The sequence below is a fragment of the Kogia breviceps genome, chromosome 2, assembly GCF_026419965.1.
Source record: "Kogia breviceps isolate mKogBre1 chromosome 2, mKogBre1 haplotype 1, whole genome shotgun sequence".
In the NCBI taxonomy this organism is placed as follows: Eukaryota; Metazoa; Chordata; class Mammalia; order Artiodactyla; family Physeteridae; genus Kogia; species Kogia breviceps.
In genome coordinates this window covers 72418140-72438787 of record NC_081311.1, presented here as the reverse complement: position 1 = coordinate 72438787, position 20648 = coordinate 72418140, and the positions used below count along the sequence as shown (strand labels likewise).

The following is a 20648-nucleotide window of genomic DNA, read 5'->3' as shown; positions in this document are numbered from 1 at the left end:
TGTGAAATACCCCCATATTGAAATAAAATGGTTTCTTCTAGAATGTAGGCTGCTACAGTTTACAAAAGGCAGACAATTTTGGTTTCATTTTGACAAGGCATATTTCAGAAGAATAGACTGGCACTTCTGCAGTTTATCTTAACTGTATTCTTACTTTCTGCAGGACATTTACTAAGGTCATATATCATTTTCTGATTGTCTACTTTATGATAGCACTCTACTAAATATTTTACATATATTACAAAGTACCTAGTATAACATATGCCTTTCCGACATATCTTAATAATTATTAATAAAATATTAATGCTGTATATTTATTTATTCATAGAACTCACTGTAAATCCAATTACCAATCTCTTTCTTTCAGATGCACCACTTAAATCCAACGGTCAAACTCTTGAGATAGCAATGTCTAGTCATCTGTACTAAATGAAGGTTTATAAGGTACAAGCAGATTTTGTCAAATGTCTGTTCCTAAGAGGCCTCAGATGTGTACAGAATTTTTACACAGACTTTTATGCACTGTATCATTTTCAAAATAGGGGATAACATTTTAGCATTATAGTTGTAGGAATTATAAGATTTAATTTTAAGCAGGAACTATATTCAATATCCTGTGATAAGCCACAATGGAAAAGAATAAGAAAAAGAATGTGTGTATATATATACATAACTGAATCACTTCGCTTACACCTGAAACTAACACAACATTGTAAATCAACTAGACTTGAATAAATTCTAAAAAATATTTAATTTAAAAAATTAAGGATAAATAGATGACAAGAAAAACAAATTATTCTTAAAGCAGCGTTTCCTTTTCATCTTTCAGTGCTCACACTGAATTAATAGGCATGGTTTTCACGTAGGATATGTTTATAGCGGGTTTGGCCATGTGGTCCCCAGGTAAACCTTCTGGAAACAGTGAAAACCTCACCCAGATATGTTTAGATTTAGAATCTCCCCTATCCCTTGCAAAATAAATGTAACTTTACTTGTTTTGTGGCGGGGGAAAGAAGCCCAGAGAAGTCAGGCACTTTGCCAGGGACATCAGTGCTAGTTCAGTGATGGAGTTAGAATTCACATCAGTGTTAGTTTAGGATGGATTCAGGGTTCAAACCCAGATCTGGGACGACCGAACCTAGTTCCTTTCACTATCCTGCCTGGATTCTCCAGAAAAGAGACTGTCTGAAGCCATCTCCCTCCTTGAGAGGCCCCTCACTTGATTTAACAAAAGAAAGGTAAGAAAAAAATATCTATTTTTATGCTTAACCCTCCAAAGGTATTCTTTTTATGTCTACCTGGTGGGTCAGACAGTACACTTCAACCTTAGCTTCCCTTCCTGTAGAGTCCAGGCTACATAAGAAAGACAAGGCAATGAAGCCCCGGTGATGTTCAGAAGAAATTCTTTATCAAAATATGAAACCTGCACATCAGCCTAATATTTCAAAAGTCACCTAATTTGAACAGAAGCAAAGACAGGATGTAATTATTCACCATCAGCTCAGCTGAAAGGGTGGCCATATCCTTTTGAAATTTGAGTCTGAAAAACCCAAGGTTTGAGCTGTCGGGGCCCATCATTGCTCTGCTGCAGAGATGTTCTTCCATTTCCACTTCTGTGAGCATCACTCTGTCTCTCTGATCTCTGGTTTTCTTTCTTCCTGTACGTCTTTGACAGTGTGAAAATCTGTGCACACCAATCCAGGCAGAGTCTCCTAGTTCTGGCTCAACAACACTTGGGTCTCCCAGTGACACTATTAATGGCACTTATGGTCTGTCATCGTATTGTCCACGTGGTCCTCAGTCTCTTTGGCCAGAGTATAACATTGTGACATGTTTCTCGTGCTGGGATGTTAGATCCATCCTCCCATTAGGGAACATTGGCCTCTTTCCTCCTCTGCTTTTAAGCTACACCTTAACATAGAATTATTTCTTAAAATACCTTAATTTCTACAGTGTTTCTCTTGTCATTCAGTTTCAGCCCCTGGAAGGCCAGTTTCTGGTCTTGAAAGAAAATTTCTTACATTTAGATTAAATAGATATGTGTTGGTGTAACGAACAATTTAAATCAGAGTGAAGGGCCTAAAGTTGTACTTGACACAGAATTAAGCCCTCAACAAATGTTAGTTTGCTTCTTTCCTACCATGTTCAAATACTGTGTTAGGTGTGTGTGTGTGTGTGTGTGTGTGTGTGTGTGTGTGTGTGTGATTGTTGCTGTTTTTTAAACATGTTCAGAACTCAGATTGAATTCTATAATGATGTACTCTTTACCTTACATATATGTGTGTATGTATGTGTATATGTTATATAGAAACTGAATTTATCTCATTTATAATAGGCTACTTAGTAAATCCTCTTCAGTGGGGCTGATTTGAGTCTCAAGTTTTTCCTCACAGCGTTGTTAGTGACAATCCTTATTAAGCATAGTTAAGCCAGCTAATCTCCTCTTCAGAGGTGCCTTGCCTCTCTTGTAGTAGCACCAGTGATGGTCTGACCTGGAATTTCTGTTTCATGCTTCAGGGCTCTTAAACTAATTCTAAATTCTAATTCTAAATGTTAGATTTTCCTTACATATTTGACCAATTTAATCTGAGCAGTGTTTTTTTCATTTTTTCCCCATGAATATCTATAAACTTATAATATTAAGTGAGTTACCATATGTAAAATACCTGAAAGAGTTCCTGGCATCTCCTAAGAACCTCATGAGCGTTTGGACTTTGACGTCAGACCGTTGCATTCAGATTCCAGGTCAGCCTCTTCGTAGCGATGCCATCTTGGCAGGTTCTGGTGCCTCAGTTTCTGCATCTATAAAATGGAGAGAACAATAGGACTACCTCGTAGGGATTGTGAGATTAAATGCGATGAAGTATGTAAAATGATGGAAGTCTCTCCCAGCACATAAAAATCACCATATGTTAGCTATATTTGATCAGCAGTTCTAGAATAACTACTCTTACCAAAAACACTGCATTTGTCTGTGGAGTCTGAGTACTGCCCCCCTCCCTGGTCTCTCCTCTCCACCCTTACCTCTGCACTCCCCTATTGAAGGTGTGCTACCCTGACTCAGGCTGGCTCAGGAAATACTTCCCAGCTCCACATTCTTGGCCTGGCCTGGCCATCCATATTTCATGTCGTAGACCATCTCTTTGTCTCCACTTCTTCTCTGCCAACTCCAAAGACATCACTTTCTGAACTTTTTCTTGTTTCCCAGAAAAGTTTCCCTTTGCCTCAGGTATCATGACATCAGATCGGTTCATATACTTCTTGTGTGATGCTGGCTCCTAAACTCTATCCTGGGGGACCCTGGACCCCTTGCTGGTGCTGATGAGAGTTGGGGAAGGGGGTTGGGGACTGCTGGATGATACACTTTGCAGAATGAGGCTGCGGCTTTATTGCTGAACCGTGCGGGCCGCCTCTCTTGAACTCAGTGTTCTTTATCTTTTATTTTCACCTTGCTTTTTTCGACTCTGATTAGCATTCTTTGCAGGCTGTTGCTGTTCAAGGAGGAGGGGTGGGTGTTTTAAACTCCCTTTTGCAGGAAGGCTTACTGACTGATTGGAGTCCAAGCTGAAGGTGGCTTCCTCATTGTAAAGCATAAGACACTTGCCTTGTAACAAACACTTTTCAGAACCCCTTGGCATGGCTCTTAGGTCACCTCATGCATAATATGATATTCGCTACCCTTTCAAGTGTTGTCACAATCCTCACAAGGGTCCTGTGAAGTATTATTACTACTTAATGGATAAAAGATGGAGGGTAAGACTAGGAGGTCCGTGTGGTCCCCACTGTATACCAGCTGCCTGAGGACACTTCTCAGGGCCCCTTTACCGGAGTCTGAAATAGCGTTTCCATGACCCCTTATAAACTAACTAGATGGTCAGAATGCTGACCCCCTGGGAGAATGACCCTGCAATCAGCAGCTTGGGAAGAGGCCCTGGAGCACAGTCATTTAAACACTTGCACTTATAGGGAGTTGCTAAAGCAAGTGATTTAAATACTGTCTTGTTCTCACAGTTACAGGAGAGTTGGAAAATAAATGAGAGGTGTTTTTTTAAAATTTTTTTTTACCTTCCAGAGAGCAAGCAAGCTTAGAGTCCCAGAAGTTGGACATTTCTTGCCCTCTCGGGGAAATTACCATATCATTTTTTTTTGAAAATCTAGACTCCCTGAGGAAATGGATCCTCTAAAAGGGGGGAGGTCTTCCAGGACTGGAGGAAAGAGTTGAATTGTCCTGGAAGGGAGAGAGATGGATTTTCTCACTCCCATCCCAAGGTGGCTGTACCTCAGATGGAGATGACGGCATAAATGCCTGAAAACTCTATACCTTAGGTCCCAGCCGTGAAAAAAGATCCTGTGCCTGAGCTTGCCAAGAGGCAGGGGAAACACTTGACTTCAGATGACCTGGGTGTATGTGTGTGTGTCTCAGATAATGAGCATCTTAGAGTCAGTCATGATAGTCTGAAAACGTTAAGGGTTTCCCCAATGTTAAGGACTGGATACATCCTCTGGATTATTAAATAACTGCTTAGAGAAAGGGCAGGCCTCCCTAAATATGTCTGAGGTTCAGTTTGTCAACCCTGATTAGTGAGGGTCTTGGCGCCAGAGTAAAATTGATTTAGAACAAGTAAAGTAAGGTGACATTTCTTGCTTCTGAGTGTCAAGCATATTGATACCTATTAGACATCTATTAGTAAAATCTGGCCACTCTTATTTGATTTTGTTATTCCTTACATATTCAAACTTAGTTCTGGAATAGAGGATATTATAAAGGAAAGCAGGAGGAAAAAAGAAGGGAGAGAGAAGAGAGTGCATCTCAGAGGCTTGGCACCTTCTTCTAATTCTGGGGGTGGTGGAGAATTCCCATGGTTGTTGACGGCCAGAATTTCTAGGTTGCTTGTGGTCCTGTTTGTTGAGGGACAGGACAGCTATGCACGCTCATTGGCCAGCAGTGCTGTGCTGCAGCTTCCCTAAGGCTCCTAGGCTCTTGATGGATAAGAAGCAGAATGCCAGAGGTAACATCTTATTGAGAAGTTGAGTAGCTCTGTTCTGGGGTGCCTGCCTCGTTCACTCTTTCTTCTTTTGGAGCTTCCCCCCCATCACATTGTTTGCTGAACGGATGAGCCATGGACCGCATGCTACAGCTGCCTCTCCTGGTTCCCACTCCTGCCACAACCTGTTGTGCCAGAGATAAACACAACTTGACAGACACAAACCATATTCTCTGTCTTGCTAGTCTAGTGTCAAAGACAGAATGTGTACTCAGAGGATGGTACATGTGTGAATGCAGAAATCCCATAGCAATACGGCTGGGATGGGGTACATTTTCAGCTACGAGCCATATAGGTGGAGAAATCTGGTCCTCAAGGGGATGCAGATGAGGGAGGGAGACAGGTGGAGAGAAGTGGGGAAGAGGGGCCATTTGGCTTCAGAGGGAGAGACTGAGAAGGAGAGTAGCTGACGAGGTCATGGACAGCTGAGTTCCTGGGTCATCAAAAGACCTGTTCTTGAGCTTTCCCCATATCCTTCCCATTGTCCTGCTTTATTTGAGCTATTCTGAGTTGGCATCTGTTGCTTGCAATCTATTGGGGTTGGTGAAAAAGTTCGTTCGGGTCTTTCCATGAGATGTTATGGAAAGACCGGAACGAACTTTTTGGCCAACCCAATCCAAACTCGGATGAAGAAGAAAAGCTGTCATTTAAAGAGTGGGCTTCCTCAAGAGTAGACTTGCTGAAAACGGCTGGCTCTGTCCTTCGCTTCTGCAGATACACAGAGAAATCACACTTGTGAGGAGACATTCTGATACTAGGGAAAATAAATATTTATTAAGCGAAACTTGGATGTTGGCCACTGTGATAGATGGTTTACAAATCTCTTTCATTTAGTCCTTACAGTAACCCTGCAAGATATGTAGTTATTATCCCCATTTTACAGATGAAGACCCAGAGACCCAGAAAAGTTAAGTCATCTTTCCCTTTCCACTAAAGACCCAGGAACCAAAATCGTATCTTTTTTTCACTCTACCACACTCTCCCATCTGACTTCATTTAGGCTGGAATATTGTAAATTTTCTCTCCCCATGGTACTGCTTTAAAATGTCACACAGTTTGCTAGCCTTGATGAGTATTTAGGGCTATTTTTTTACCTTAGAAATGTTATTCATGATTCTCTGGGAACTTAAGAAGAAGTTTTATCTGCACTTCTAATCTGGGACCCTCAGACTCTGAAGTGGTTGTGAAACTGTTGAGAAAGTATTGTTGACACCAAGGAGATTCAGAGGACGCTGAAGGCATCTAAGTGAATTCGGGAAGAATGCAGATTAATTATTCTGAAGGGTCCGGTAATTCCTACTGGTGGATTATTAGCTGAATAAATCTCAGGAGCCGCTTGGTTCGCCATGATTATATAACTTAAGAAATTACTGGAAGAATGTAAGACATTACTTACGAGACTTAGAATTTAGAGGGGAAAAAACTATCTTGGAATCTAACCCGAGGACATTCTGAATGGATTCCAGGCACACCATACTGTTCTTTACTGATTGATGTTCTGTTTAGTTAAATCCTGCTGTTTTGCAGTTTCAGTGCCATCTTGTAACTTCATAGAAATTCCCGGAGGGAAAATTAGCATCTGTCCCTTATTCTCCATCACCTTAATGAATTATTACTGAGGACAGTTAGAGAATGTTTTAGAAAATTATGAGATGCTTCAATCCATCTGTCAATCAGAACTTTCTCCAGTTCTTAATATTTTAGGGTATTTTAAAGGAATTTTCAGATGGAGCTTAAATTAGTTGGGATAAAATTACAGTACTTAAAGAAATTTATGTTGAATATGCTCTTATTCTCTGAAGGATGCTAAATATCTGTGGATTTAGAAACATATTTTGCAAGGAAAGAACTTTGATAAGAACTTCTTCACTTAGATGCAAACTCTAAATCTAAAGCCTGATTCCTGTGATTCTTGATACCAAAGCGTGAGTGGGGAGAGCTGCTCAGTAAATAGAGCTGTAAGTGATCCTATTAAGGAATGCTCGTGAAACATAGGTTTTCAGTTTATTATAAATTGCCCAGCGGTTTTTCAGCTGGAACCCCCCGAGAGAGATCCGCTTTCCCATCAGATTTTCATTAAAATCTCTTTGCCTGAACCCCCGTCTGTTACTCCGCTCTTGGCATGTCTTGAGAGTCAATCATCCCACTTTATTTGCCTGAATGTCATGCGACTATAAAAACACATGGCCGAAGGTTTGTGATCAGTTAACCATAACAAGCACTCCTTGTATTCGTTTTCACATAGATGTGGCTTTCAGTTACTGAAGCAAAACACGCTGGGGTCTCACCTCAGTGGGAGATGTGAAGATTAAAAGTTGGCATGATGTGTAATAGCTGCAGACTCTGTTGTATGATGATTATTTTGTGCAAATTTCTTCTAGGGTCAGAATCACTCCCATGACATGCTGTAGGTAGTACTAAGCTCTGAGAGTTAATGCCATGTAAGAACAGCCACAGACTGGTAACTGAATGTGCTGGTCTCTTATTCCTGACATTTCTGACTCTTCTTCATCGGGGTATAATTAAGCAGAAGTGGGAACTCTGAAAAAGATTCAAACATTCCCACGAAATAATTGAAAATTGCAACGGGCCTTCCTTTTTCAAGATTCCCAAAACTCTTTGGCTTCTGAGACTGAAGGCCAAGAATTTTATCCATTTTCCTTTTCCTGCTTTTATAACTAAAATTGATTCAAGCATTTGCCAAGTATAATTCAGACTTTCTGGTTACAGGCCAAGTTTTCACACTAAGCGTTATGAATTCGCAATGAATTCATAACATTTAGTATTCATGGTAATAACACTGATCATTATGAAAAGGTTTAATATTCATGAGGGTTACACTGCTATTTTCTCAGGTGCCATGATAATTTTTAATAATAATTTCAGCTTTTCTTCACGGGCAGTTGGCATAAGAGAGTGTGATCCTAGAGTTTTGGTTAAAGGATATTAGAGGAACGAAAGCAGGGCATTAATAGAAATTTTAAAACTTGATCTTCCATGAGAGCGTTTGATCAGTATTATTCTGCGTTATTAAAACAAGCTGTCTCTGTTAAACATCTCTGAAAAGTCAAACAGATCTCTCCATTGAGTATGCAAGCTGATGACGGGTTAGTTCACAGTTTAAAAGGGGAGAGAAAATGAAAATATCTGCAAGTTCATTTATCTGGGAAAAAGCACTTCTCGTATTTGTGTCATCCTTGGCCTTTGTGTCCTTAAATTTGCTTTTTTACCAGTGCATACACTTCGGAGTATTTTTTTTTTTTTTTCCGGTACGCCATCTGTTTCTTTGCAACTGGGGATGGTTGAATAATTTCCTGAGGAATTGCTGACAAGATGGGGCCCAGGAACAGTAATCCAGCAGGACCAGATTTCTCATTAAAATCGCTAAGCTCAGCTGTGTTATAGCAAGCTCTTGATTTAAGGTGTTCGCCTGGGGTCGGGCGAAGGACAGTGGCCAGCAGCTACCTATTTTTTTTTTTTCTAAAAATAGAACAGTGAACCCCATGTATACCTGCTGTAAACAGTCCATTTAGATGGGAAAGTGTCACTTGTCCCAAAGGGATTTTTTTTTTTTTTTGGCTGCCTCAACGACAGTGACCATCCCCATTCAGCTTCACATAGCTCTGGCTCTCACCCACTGAGGTGACTGAGTTGGGGGCAGCGACCTCCCACATCACACCTATTTTACCTCAGACCACTGCCCTCTGCTTCCCTAGTACACCGATGCACTGGGCTGTATATTTGCTTTTCTGGATTTTCCATGATTCTTTTAGCAGGGCCTGAGCCTCTTCCCCAGTTGCTCTGGGACTTGTGATTAAAGGAGCAGGAGGCATCCGGAATCAGCAAGGGTCCCAGACAGGGTAGACTGAGTTATGAACTTTACCTGTCACGCCCCGACCAAGCCTATGACTTAGGTGTTATTATTTTTCTCATTTTACTGATGAGGAAAGTGAGTCGCAGGGCATCGACTAACTTTCCCCAAATCACACAGCTAGTAAGTAATGGACCAGGGATTTGTACTTTTGCCAGTTTTCTTTACCCCCAACAGAGCATGCAGTCTCATAATCCCCTGTCCCTTGTCCCTACAGTAGCAGGTCCCAAAATGTAGTCACCCGATCACCAAGGTCAAATGCAGCAGAACTGTTAGGAAGAAAATTCCTCCCCCCCCACCTCAGACTTACTGCATCAGGCTCTCTGGGTTGGTGGGTGCCTGGAGTTTTTAACAAGCTCCCCTGGTAAATCTGATGCATACTAAAAGATGAGAACCGCTGTCCTACAGCATAATAAATGTTATTTAATTAATTGGCTCATTAAATATTGAACAGTTAAAGTCATTATAAAGCTTAGAGTTGGGTGAAATTAAAAGTAAAAATCTAAAGCTGTGGCGAAGGTGGAAGTGGGGCGGAGGCCTGACAAAAAGAGCAGGCAGGGACCCTCCTTCGTGGAATAAATCACAGCAAGGTTTCGGTATCAAATTTTGGTACGGTGGCAACGATGGCCTGAAATCGAATGAGTCCCGTTCGACTCCATTGTTTCACATTTTGACTGACCGGGGTGAAGGTGGCCCCAGCGTTCTGTCTGCCTTTTCGCTGCAGCCTCTTAACTTCTCTGGAAAAACCAGGAGATGCGGCAGCTCTGCATTTGTATGTACAGTGCTCAGAATACAAGGGCTTAAAATAAGGAAGTTCAATTAAATGTTCAGCATGTCGTATTTCTCCTCCCTTTCTCTGTAAAAATTTGTCTACATTTGGAGTGAAATCTCTCAAGATATATTATAAACTTATTTTTCCTCTCAGCTGTCTTTGAAATAAAAAGGGGGCTGTTTAGTTTTTAAATTGTATAACATCCCGGATTGAACTTGGACAGGTTTGTAGAAGAGAACTACCGTTGCACTCGTCAGTTTCTAACAACAGGTTTAAACTGGCTTAAAAAAGAAAGAGGAGAGGGGTATTTACTCTAAGGTTCCAGCAGTGTCTCAAGGCACCCAAAGGCAGGAGTGCTGAAAGGCCTTAGGATGCAATTAGAAACAAGAACTGTAGTTTCCAGAACTTTCTCCCTGTCTCCATGCTCTATCCCTCTGCATCCGTCTTCTGTTTCTTAGGCTGTACCATCTGACAATCCCACCTCAGATGCTCACCTTACATCTCCTCTATTCCTCTGTTCAGAAGAGGCCAGACTGTTGCTTAGATCATGCTCCCAATTCCCGGGGTAAATATCTAATCCGTCTAGCTTGAGAAAAGTCCCATGGCCAAGCAGGTATGTTGTAGGGTTAAGGGGATGGAGGCTGTGGAGGGGGACATCTTCCATGTCCCTCTTTACTTCCTAGTAAAGTGGGACAGGGAAAATGTTTCAAAAGTTCATTCTTTCAGAAATGAACAGAATGCACTTTGTCAGTGCCTCAAATCGTGCTTTCTCTTTAGGTGAAAGAGGCACGAGGGATAGCAGTGGGGCAAGGAGTACAGGAAACACAGTTTTGCAGAGAAAAATCAGAATTTAATGGGTCCTCCAAAATTTGGTAGCAGTTTTCTTTCTCCCCACTAAGGTATCCTCTCCCAAGATTAAACCATCCTGGATGAAGAACAAAAGAAACAAAAACCATGGTTAGCTGTGAGGTTTGGGTTTATATGTAATGCATCCTGCAATTAAATCTTAATGACACAATATTATGTGCATAACTTTTTATGCATGACTTAATGTCATTATCTTGAAATAATATTCATGAAGAGTGTGGAAAGAGTAGTAATGTTTCCAATTTGACATTGAATCGGGCAGTGAAAGTCCACGCCTGTTTCATCTATCATGACATCTGGCCTAGGGCTCTGTATGAAGTATTAGTTTAACAGAGAAGAAATAATATCCGACGGCCAGTTCTCTCCGACATTTCCATAAATCTTAGTGGTCAGTTTTCTTTAAGAGCAGAGGTAAAAGTTAATGTTGTACCATTCTGACAATCCTAGCTGCTGGTCTCAGAATACCAGGACTTCTCTGGTGTCCATCCCTCAATCAGAGGGAGAGGAGTAGTGTATTTTGGGATAGCTTTGATGTCTTCGTTCAGGAAGTATTTATTGCATATGTCACAGGTTAAACACTGGTGACCTGTAGGCTGGACTTGTCCTGCAAGTGTGTGTCTGTGTGGGAGTGGGGAGTTGGGGAGTGTATTTATATCTATATGGAGAGGGTTGGAGGATGTTTAGTTAGTTGCTAACATTTAAAGGTTAGGAGATTTCACATAAAAATCCAGATTGCCAGCTTTACTTGGAAAATCAGGAGATGTGTCAGTACTAAGTTTACATATCTACAAGGTAATATTGGCTACAGTTCTGGAGACCGTGGGAGGGCCTTTAGAAGCATGTGTTCCCCAGTTTGTCACAATTCCCACCAGACCTATCAGTTGCACTTGGCCAGTTTTACCCATGCGTTTGCCATGCTGGTTCCTGTGAGCATTTGCGTTTTCAAACCTGTATATTTCATACTACGTTAAGATAATTTGTATAAGGTTGTCTCCTAAACAAACAAACAAACTTCCCACTGTAAAAAAGCTGATGGCTTGACCATGAATCTGGCATCAAATGAGGTGCAGCATCCTTCTAATATGGTCGACCCCAAAGCCGGCTTTACCCCTGTACTGCAGTGGGGATAAAAGCAAGCCCTGGAGCTAACAAATGATTCCAGTTGCCTCAGCTCTTGGTCCTCGATCCACAGAGCTGAGTTGACTGCATTATTTAAGCTCATTGATGTGACTCTTTTCCTAGACGTATCCCGTCTAAACAGGAGGTGTTTTGGCAGGGAGTTGCTTGAGCTCAAAAGGTGGTCATAAAATTCATTTTTCATTGCACCCTCTTCCTATTATTGGTATTCTCCCAAATAATTATCATGAAGTAAATCTTTCTTCCTACATATTCATAGTAGGGTAACGGAGGAAGTTTGTGGGAAGAGGTCCGTAGACAGAGAGGTGGTTGAATGTGTCAGATTTTAAGATTTAGAAGCTTCAGCCACATGGTTCTCATATCTGCTCTGACTGGACCAGCAAATTGCCCATTCTCCTGAAATTTGGCAAGTGCATCAGCTTAAAATGGACCATTTTTTAGATCCCTCGATAACTTGCTCAATCTACCCTGGGTCCCAGACTAATTTAAGTCCTCCTCCTCCGTAAAGTATTGCATGCTTTCATCAACACAGATTGAATTCACCCTGCTACACTTCTATTATACTTCTTATTCTACCAGCACTTCCCAGATTGTTATGGACTGGATTGTGTCCCCCCCCCCCCGCCCTGCTCCAAATTCATATGTTTAAGCCTTTGCTTCCAGTATGGCTGCATTTTGACATAGGGCTTTTAGGAGGTAATTAAGATTAAGTGAGACCGTAAGGGTGGTGCCCTAATCTCATAAGATTGGTGGCCTTATGAGACAAGAAAGAGATCTGCCCCCCTCCGCCTCTCTCTTCCTCTCTCTCTCTCTGCCATGTGAGGACACAGTGAGAAGGCAGCCATCTACAAGCCAGGAAGAGAGAACTTACCAGAAACTAACCATGCTGGCACCCTGATCTCAGACTTCTAGCTTTCAGAACTGTGAGAATATACATTTTTGTTGGTTAAACCACCCAGTCTATGGTGTTTTTGTTGTGGCAGCCCTAGCAGACTAAGCCACATACCGTGTTCTGAAAAACATTGACTGTTAATAGGTATTCCAATAGAAGGAAGAATAGATAGTCAAGTAATTTTAGGAGGTACTAAATTAAGTTAAACAAGATTCTTTATCACATGACTTCTCAGAGCCTTTAATTGTTAATGTGCATTACGAATTTCCAAAGGGAGGTATTTTATGCAAGATTTTCTGAACTTATTTAACTGTGAAACACTTTTCTCAAGAAATGGATTTGTAATATCTTGCATGAAACTAATGTTCTACATGGCACAATTTAGAAAATGCATGCCTATTAATTTGACAATTATTTTAAAATTGCTTTATATCTCTTATTTAGTTGGATTGTGTACTTTCTATTTATTTAAATTTTCAGTCCACAAGAAATTAATCAGGACAGAGTCAAGCACTGTGCTAGTTGATTTCCCAACTCTATGTCGCTTAATCAGCTTAACAACCCTGTGATTACCATTTTACAGATGATGAGACTAAGGCTCAGTCATACACTCAAAATAATGATTAGCAGAGGATATGAGTTGGTCTCATGTTAAAGTTCATGCTTTTGCATATTAAAACTCAGAGAGATAGGGAGGGTGGGAGAGAGGGTGATGCAAGAGGGAAGAGATATGGGAACATATGTATAGGTATAACTGATTCAGTTTGTTGTAAAGGAAAAACTAACACACTATTGTAAAACAATTATACTCCAATAAAGATGTTTAAAAAAAAAAAAAAAAAAAAACTCAGAGAGCACATAGTTATTTAAGTGATGGCCTTGGTTTCAAAGCCTAGTTTAGTTGACTCTAAAGCCTGTGCTCTTTGCACTAAAACTTGTATATTCTAGGCCAGGGGATTTTCATTAGCAAAGCCATGGAGATGGAAAGATACAGGGCACATTTAGGGGCTAACCATTTGGCTGAAACATATTCTATGGAGGGAACAAAGGGAAGATGGAAAGGTATGTTTGGGATAGATTGTAAAATTTTTGAACATCATATGTATTACATAACTTTGGCTGCAGCAACAAACAAACCCCAAATTGCAGTGACTTACTGCAAGAGATGTTCACTTATTGCTCATGTTACATGAGGGCTGCAGGTTGTCTGTGGTTCTACTGGGCTCACCTGGGTTTGACTTCTCTCATTTTGACTCAGCTCCATGTGTCTTCCCATTCCCAGACCAGGTTAAAGGAAGAGCCACTCTATGGGGTATGTTGTTCTCACGGTAAAGGATGCAAGCGATGCTTCTTAAACTGTTTAGAATTGGCACACTGTCTCTTCCACCCACATTCCATTGATCAAAGCAAGTCACCTGACCAAGTTGAAGGTGGAGCTGTGTATTTTGCATATTCTGCTTGGTGACACTGCAGAGTCCCATGGCAAAGGGTGTGGATAGAGAAGAAGTGAGAAATTAGAAGAATAATCCACCCTATAACACATTGTAGTTTTCAGACCTCTTCAGAATTAAGCCTTCATCTTAAATCTTAACTCTGTCCCTGGTAGATAACTCTTGAGGCATTTATTGGGAAGCTCAGATCATTCTCCTTGGTCTGGAAGAGTGGGTGTGAGCTGTATGTGAGATAGAGGGTTATGTTGTATAGACAAATTATTTCTCATTCCAGATCAGAGTAGGTAGGCAAACTTTTGTGGCAGGATGGGACTCCCTGTCCCTTTATCACCTTGGCTTCTCCCTATTCTCATACTGGTATGAAGAGGCTATTTAAGCATAAAAACCTATCAGAGTTTTGCCATGATCTGCTCTCAGTGTTAGAGAGAATTAGGTTATCTCATAGGAACTCCGATCTAAAGAATGTGCATGACCAGCCTCACCTTACCAGGAAGGGTAGAACAGGAATCTGCCTCTCTGGGCTTGGACTGGATAGCAGCAGAATGAACCAGAACTTTGGGTTTAAAGCTGGGAGTTTGCAAAGAAGGGAAAGAGATGAAGAGAGGAGACTTCTGGATACCCATGTGAGACAGACATAATAAGAACAGAAAATAAAATGATTTACATCATCCTGTGGATTCCAAGTTTATTTACAAATCATCCAAAAATAGGATGGTTTCTTTCAGTGTTGCATGCCCTTTAAGACATCGTGCTTGAAAATGTTAGGATTATGATATCTAGATTTTAGACCATGGACTCCAGGGGTGAGGAAGGAGACAAAGGGGAAAGGTGCTGAGGCACTGTGTTTTAGAGTGTGCAAGGTGGTGAACATTTGCAGGTCAGTTTGGACCCATGATTGGGAACTTCTGAAACAGGCAGTCTCCTAGGGAAGGGACTGCTTTTAAAGTCTTGACTGCAGATTCTCAGCCTTTTGGTGCTGATCCATTCCATACTTCCCCACATTTCTACAGAGTCTAGAAGAGCTGAGGTTCAAACAGCCTTTGTGTGTTAGTGTCTTCTGTTGCCTGGGTCACTGGGGACTCTTTACCATTGTTAGTTAAAAGCTTGATAACTGTGTTCTGTTACAATATAATTAAATATTTGATTAATTGCTTCAGCTTTATTCCATAGAGCATGCGTTTTCCTGAATCAAAGAGTTTGTCTCAGCACCGTGTCAAAAAAACCATGAAAATTTAAGGCTCATCCAAGCATCGACTCACAGCTAATGTAGACACTCTGACTCTTGAGGCTGCTGAATGTTGGGATTAAAAAAAACATTTTAAAAGGGGGGCCTGCTGATGCTACTGAACAGGAATGTTCATTAAATGTGTTAAATATAGAAAAATACCAGATCACATTTTTATATCTGTAATGTGTGCTCTGGCTCCCATTTTTGGTTGTCCCTATTAATGGAGGAAAATAGGTGTCACCTGTATGAGAGAGGTCAAGGCGTTGAATGAACTTGGATGCAGAGAAAATCTTTTCTCAGTCACCAAACATTCACTAGTTAATCACTTTTTGTGTACCAGACATTATAACAGAGTTAAGACTATTTTCAAGGTGTTCATGTTCTGCTAGAGGTTATAGACCTTTGTAAAGTACTTCCCAATATAGATAAATACTAATAAAGGCAAAAATAGAGGCAGTATGGTTAATGTGGTAGTGTTACCAAACCAAATTTGGATCCACTTGCCCATGTGCATTAAAGCCAGTCTACTGACACCAGGTTGTGGGTGAAGGAAAGTACAGCATTTATTGCAGGTGCCAAGCAAGGAGAACAGGTAGCTCATGCTCAAAAGACTCGAACTCTCTGATGGCTTTCAGGAGGGGTTTTAAAGGCAGTGTGAGGCAGGGTGCTGCAGGATGCAGGATCACCTCGCATGCAGTTCTCAGACTGGTTGGCATGAAGGTGAAGCTTCAAGCCTTGTCACACTTCTGGTTTCAACCAGCCTAGGGTCTATGTGCTCTTGGTCAGCAGTTTTCATCTGGAGGGGGCCTGCTTTCTGTAAAAATAACTTAAGAATGTGTGTCAGGCCTTTATCTTTCAGGGAACTGTGAATTTGGTGATTCTGCTGTGTGGCAGATTTATAGTCTAAATTGTTCCAGTTTCCCAGCCCAACAGCTATTCTTTGTTTCTACATTTTCACATTCCTAATTGTTAATTCTTGAGTCAGGCTTTTTGAGACTCAGGGGAGGCCTGGGAGACCAAAGCGAAAGCCTTTTACTTCAAAGGACAGGGAGACAGGGGCTTGTATACGGTTTCAGTAGGGCAAACCAGAGTGGAGAGGGAAAGAAGTCAGAAAAAATACTGAAATAGATTGAGTTTTTAAAAAGGATCTCTAAAGGAAAGCTAAATGAATGGGGTGAGAAAAAGGAAAGATGTGTGCATACCTCAGCATCAAATTTAAATGCATGTCATTGTGACTGGCTTTAGCATTAGGACTGAGGGGAAGCACCACCTAAGAGAAGACCTGGGTTGGAGTAACCACTTTGCTGCAGTTTCTGCTTTTTTTTTTTTTTTTTTTTTTTTTTTGTGATACGCGGGCCTCTCACTGTTGTGGCCTCTCCCATTGCGGAGCACAGGCTCCGGACGCGCAGGCTCAGCGGCCATGGCTCATGGGCCCAGCCGCTCCGCGGCATGTGGGATCTTCCCAGACCGGGGCACGAACCCGTGTCCCCTGCATCGGCAGGCGGATTCTCAACCACTGCGCCACCAGGGAAGCCCGCAGTTTCTGCTTTATGTGATCTTCAGTGTCTTCATGCCATAAAACTGCAACAGGGATGAATACTCTAAATCATGCTTTCTTATATAGTGTGGATTTGCTTCCAGGAAGCAGCTGCTCAACCAAGGATTACATTTTCCCTCCCTTGGCATCTTAACCAAGGCCACGTGACTAGTTCTGGCCAATGGAATGTGAATAGAATTGATGTGTGTCACTTGTGAAGAAATGGAATGTCTGATGTACCTTCCCAGGCTCTTTCCTCTTCCTGTGCTGGGGTCGATGATGGTGACATCACAAGGGCATCTCTGAGAGCTGTTCGGTTTGCATTAGACTCAACATCGGCAAAATATAAATTGTTTTAGTTACTGAACTTTTGGAGTTGTGAATTGCAGCAATTAGCCTACCGTGAGTAGTACAAAAATGCAAATAGCCGCTCTACCTTTCACATGGTTGTTGAGAGTCTCAAACCCGATAGTAGGTGTGAAAGGCGTTGTAAAATTTTAAGTACTAGAGAAACATTAAGGACTGTTATTGGAAAGAAATTAAAAACATACCTATTGAAAATTAGGTAGTGAATTTTATAAGAAATGCAATTAACTCGGTTTTGAGCATGTTTAAAATGATGACTATTGTAGTGTTAAATGCCATATTAGAACATCTTTATTTATTTTTATTTTTTTTGTGATATGCGGGCCTCTCACTGTTGTGGCCTCTCCCGTTGCGAAGCACAGGCTCCGGACGCGCAGGCTCCGGACGCGCAGGCTCAGCGGCCATGGCTCACGGGCTCAGCCGCTCCGTGGCATGTGGGATCCTCCCGGACCGGGGCACAAACCCGCGTCCCCTGCATCGGCAGGCGGATTCTCAACCACTGCGCCACCAGGGAAGCCCTAGAACATCTTTAAATCTCCGCTGAAGGCCTTTTGAGTGATACCCAATGCTATAAAATAACAGTTTAATTAAATGCTCTGAACATAAAATTGAGGTTCATCATTATGACATACGATCTGTATTCTTTTGTTTGCTTTTGAACAAAATGTAAGTTGACTGTCTCAAGGGAGATACAACTTGAGTTGGCAATAATTAAGAGCAGGATTTAGAGGGGAAATATGATGAATTGGTCAGAAGTATTTAAGGCACAAGTGATAGAAATTTAACTTGAAGCAGTTTGAGCCAAAGGGGGACATTATTGATAGGAAAACAACTGCAGGATGGGAAGGGTGCCGCTGAGCTTCAGTGAGGTTCTTTTTTTTTTGCGGTACGCGGGCCTCTCACTGTTGTGGCCTCTCCCGTTGCGGGGCACAGGCTCCGGACGCGCAGGCTCAGCGGCCACGGCTCACGGGCCCAGCCGCTCCGCGGCATGTGGGATCTTCCCGGACCGGGGCACGAACCCGTGTCCCCCACATCGACAGGCGGACTCTCAACCACTGCACCACCAGGGAAGCCCTTCGGTGAGGTTCTTTTTGCTGCTCCACTTCTGCTTTTCTCTGCATGCTGCTTCCTAATCCTTCTGGGCACTGCTTTTTCTTTGCATGGCTTCCAGCAGCTCCCTGGTTCCCAAACTTTTCTTCCAAGTCCTAACATTCCAGGGAAGGGTTTTACTGGGTTGTTTGAGTTATGTGTTGGTGGCGGTGAAGTCACTAACAGGCAGCTTCTGTCATGTGCATGAAGCAAGAATTTATTAGAAAGGAATCCTATATGCATATTTAGCAGCTAAGAGAAGTTTTAATACAAAGTTATTAATTAAAATAATCACTGTAAAGATGCTATTCTAGACTCTTAGGAAATATAGTGATGAACAGACATGTACACTGGTCTCTGGGAATTTACAGTCTAATGTGGACATAAGAGTAACAGGTTGAAAAATTTTTTTAAGTTTTTAATGTCATTTGAGTTGTGCAAGGTATATTTTATTTGCCTTTCCTTAACATATGTGATTTCTCCTATGACAGAAAGTCTTGAGTCTTAGACAGCATGCAAACTTGTGGCTCATATATTTTGGGAGTCTCACCAACTTTAAGATTCTAGAAAATGTTTCCCAGTTTAGTAATCTCATATTACTAATTTTAGCTACACTTTATAAAAATCTATACGTGAGGTTTCTTTTTAAATTGTTTATTTATTTTTTTTCATCTCCACTGCTGAGATCACAAAAAGGAAACCTGTGTCATGGCAACAGAAACTTATCACAAAAGATAATAATGTTTAATCTACATTAAAATGTTGATACAGATTTAACTGAATTTTTCTAAAAGGATTCTAAAGTCAACATTCGTGTGGCCAGAATTTGAGTGAATTTTCCTATATTCTGAAACCTCTGATTAATGAATCTTGAATCTTGTCCTTTGTTGTTTTACTCTCACCATTTATTATTACTCTTATCAAAAATGTAAGACCACCTAGGTTTGGGGTAAGAAGAAGAGGGATTGTGTTTAAGAAAGGAAAGACTTAAAGGACTTGCTTTCAAGGAACACTGAAGAGAGCATCTCAGGTGATGACTGTGGGTAAGCTTAGATTCAATCTGTTTAGGGCATAAACAGACTATGAATCGAAACTCTTCTCAAGAATTCTTTGCATGAATTGGCAATGATGCTGAATTCCAGGATGATCTCTTACTCATTCCAAGTCTAAGTGCTATTTTTTTTTCCCACCAAAGTTACCAATAGAAAGGAATTACCAATGTAAGGTATAAGACAAGAATATATTGAACTTCTTCTGTCTCTGGACACCCAACCTTCACACTCTGGGGCTTCCCAGATATGTAATTAGGACTGTGGGATGTGATTTGAGAGTCATCAAAGAGACTTCCTGTCTTCAGTGTGTCCCATGCCTTGTTACACCCAAAGTCTTCACCATGGAACTCATTCTAGTTGGTTACATCACTGTCCAGCTGGGACTCTTCCTTAAACCTGGGAGGCCAGTGGGGTTGAGTAAATCTAGAGAGGCATATAAATTGAGTCCAATACCGCATATTTGTAATTTGTGCTGTTCTACAAAATGTGATGTATGTCCTACAAAAATCTTCTAGAAAAATGGAATAATACTATGCTTACTTGTTTGTATTTTTTATTAGAAAATATTATAATTACAGTGTAGTCTACTATTTTAATAACTCTCCTATTAAAGATTTAGGTTGTTTCTAAAATTTTACTCATATATACTATATAACTGTATACTTCCTTATGGCTAAATCTTCATTTATTTTTTTTGGATTATGACTAAGGATTTTTCCTAGAAGTGTAACTAATGGGCCAAGAGACATACTGTAGCATTTTTTTTTCATATGTGCGGCCCAACTGCCCTCTAGGATGAGTGCACGAATGTTTACACTCCTAAATCGCCCTCCAGAAGTGCAAGGAGCCTACTTATCAGCAGCTCTTTTGAAAAACTCAATATTAAATTTATTTTTAAAATATTAACCATTTCATAGCTGAAACTTTCTGTAACATTTTGGTTTAATTTGTATTTTTTATTATTGATGAAGTTAAATCTTTTTAAGTTTATTAAATATTTATATTTGTTTATTATGTATATATCCTTTACTCATTTTAATCTTAGGGTGCTTGCATTTTTTCTTACTGATTTGTTAAGACTACCTGTTAAGGCTAATAGCTTTCTATCTTATATACTGAAAATTTAATATTTTTCCTTTAGTTTGAAAATATCTCACATTTTTATAGCATTAATTTTACCTGAAGTTTATAAATTTCTCATTTTTGTAGGTCAGATCTATTCCTCTTTTATTGCTTTCATGGTTTCCCTCTTTGGTATGATGCTAAGAATGATTTTTTGAACTGCCCGACTTACGTGTCTGTATATATACTTTTTCCTAGTGCATTTATAGTTGTAATTTA

The 20648-nt window shown here is 40.7% G+C and overlaps 1 long non-coding RNA gene across 1 annotated transcript in view; it reads left to right on the top strand.

The window, feature by feature from the left end:
- The window catches only part of LOC136793555 (uncharacterized), a 462713-nt gene that overhangs the window by 30346 nt on the left and 411719 nt on the right, over positions 1 to 20648 (top strand). The window lies entirely within an intron of this gene.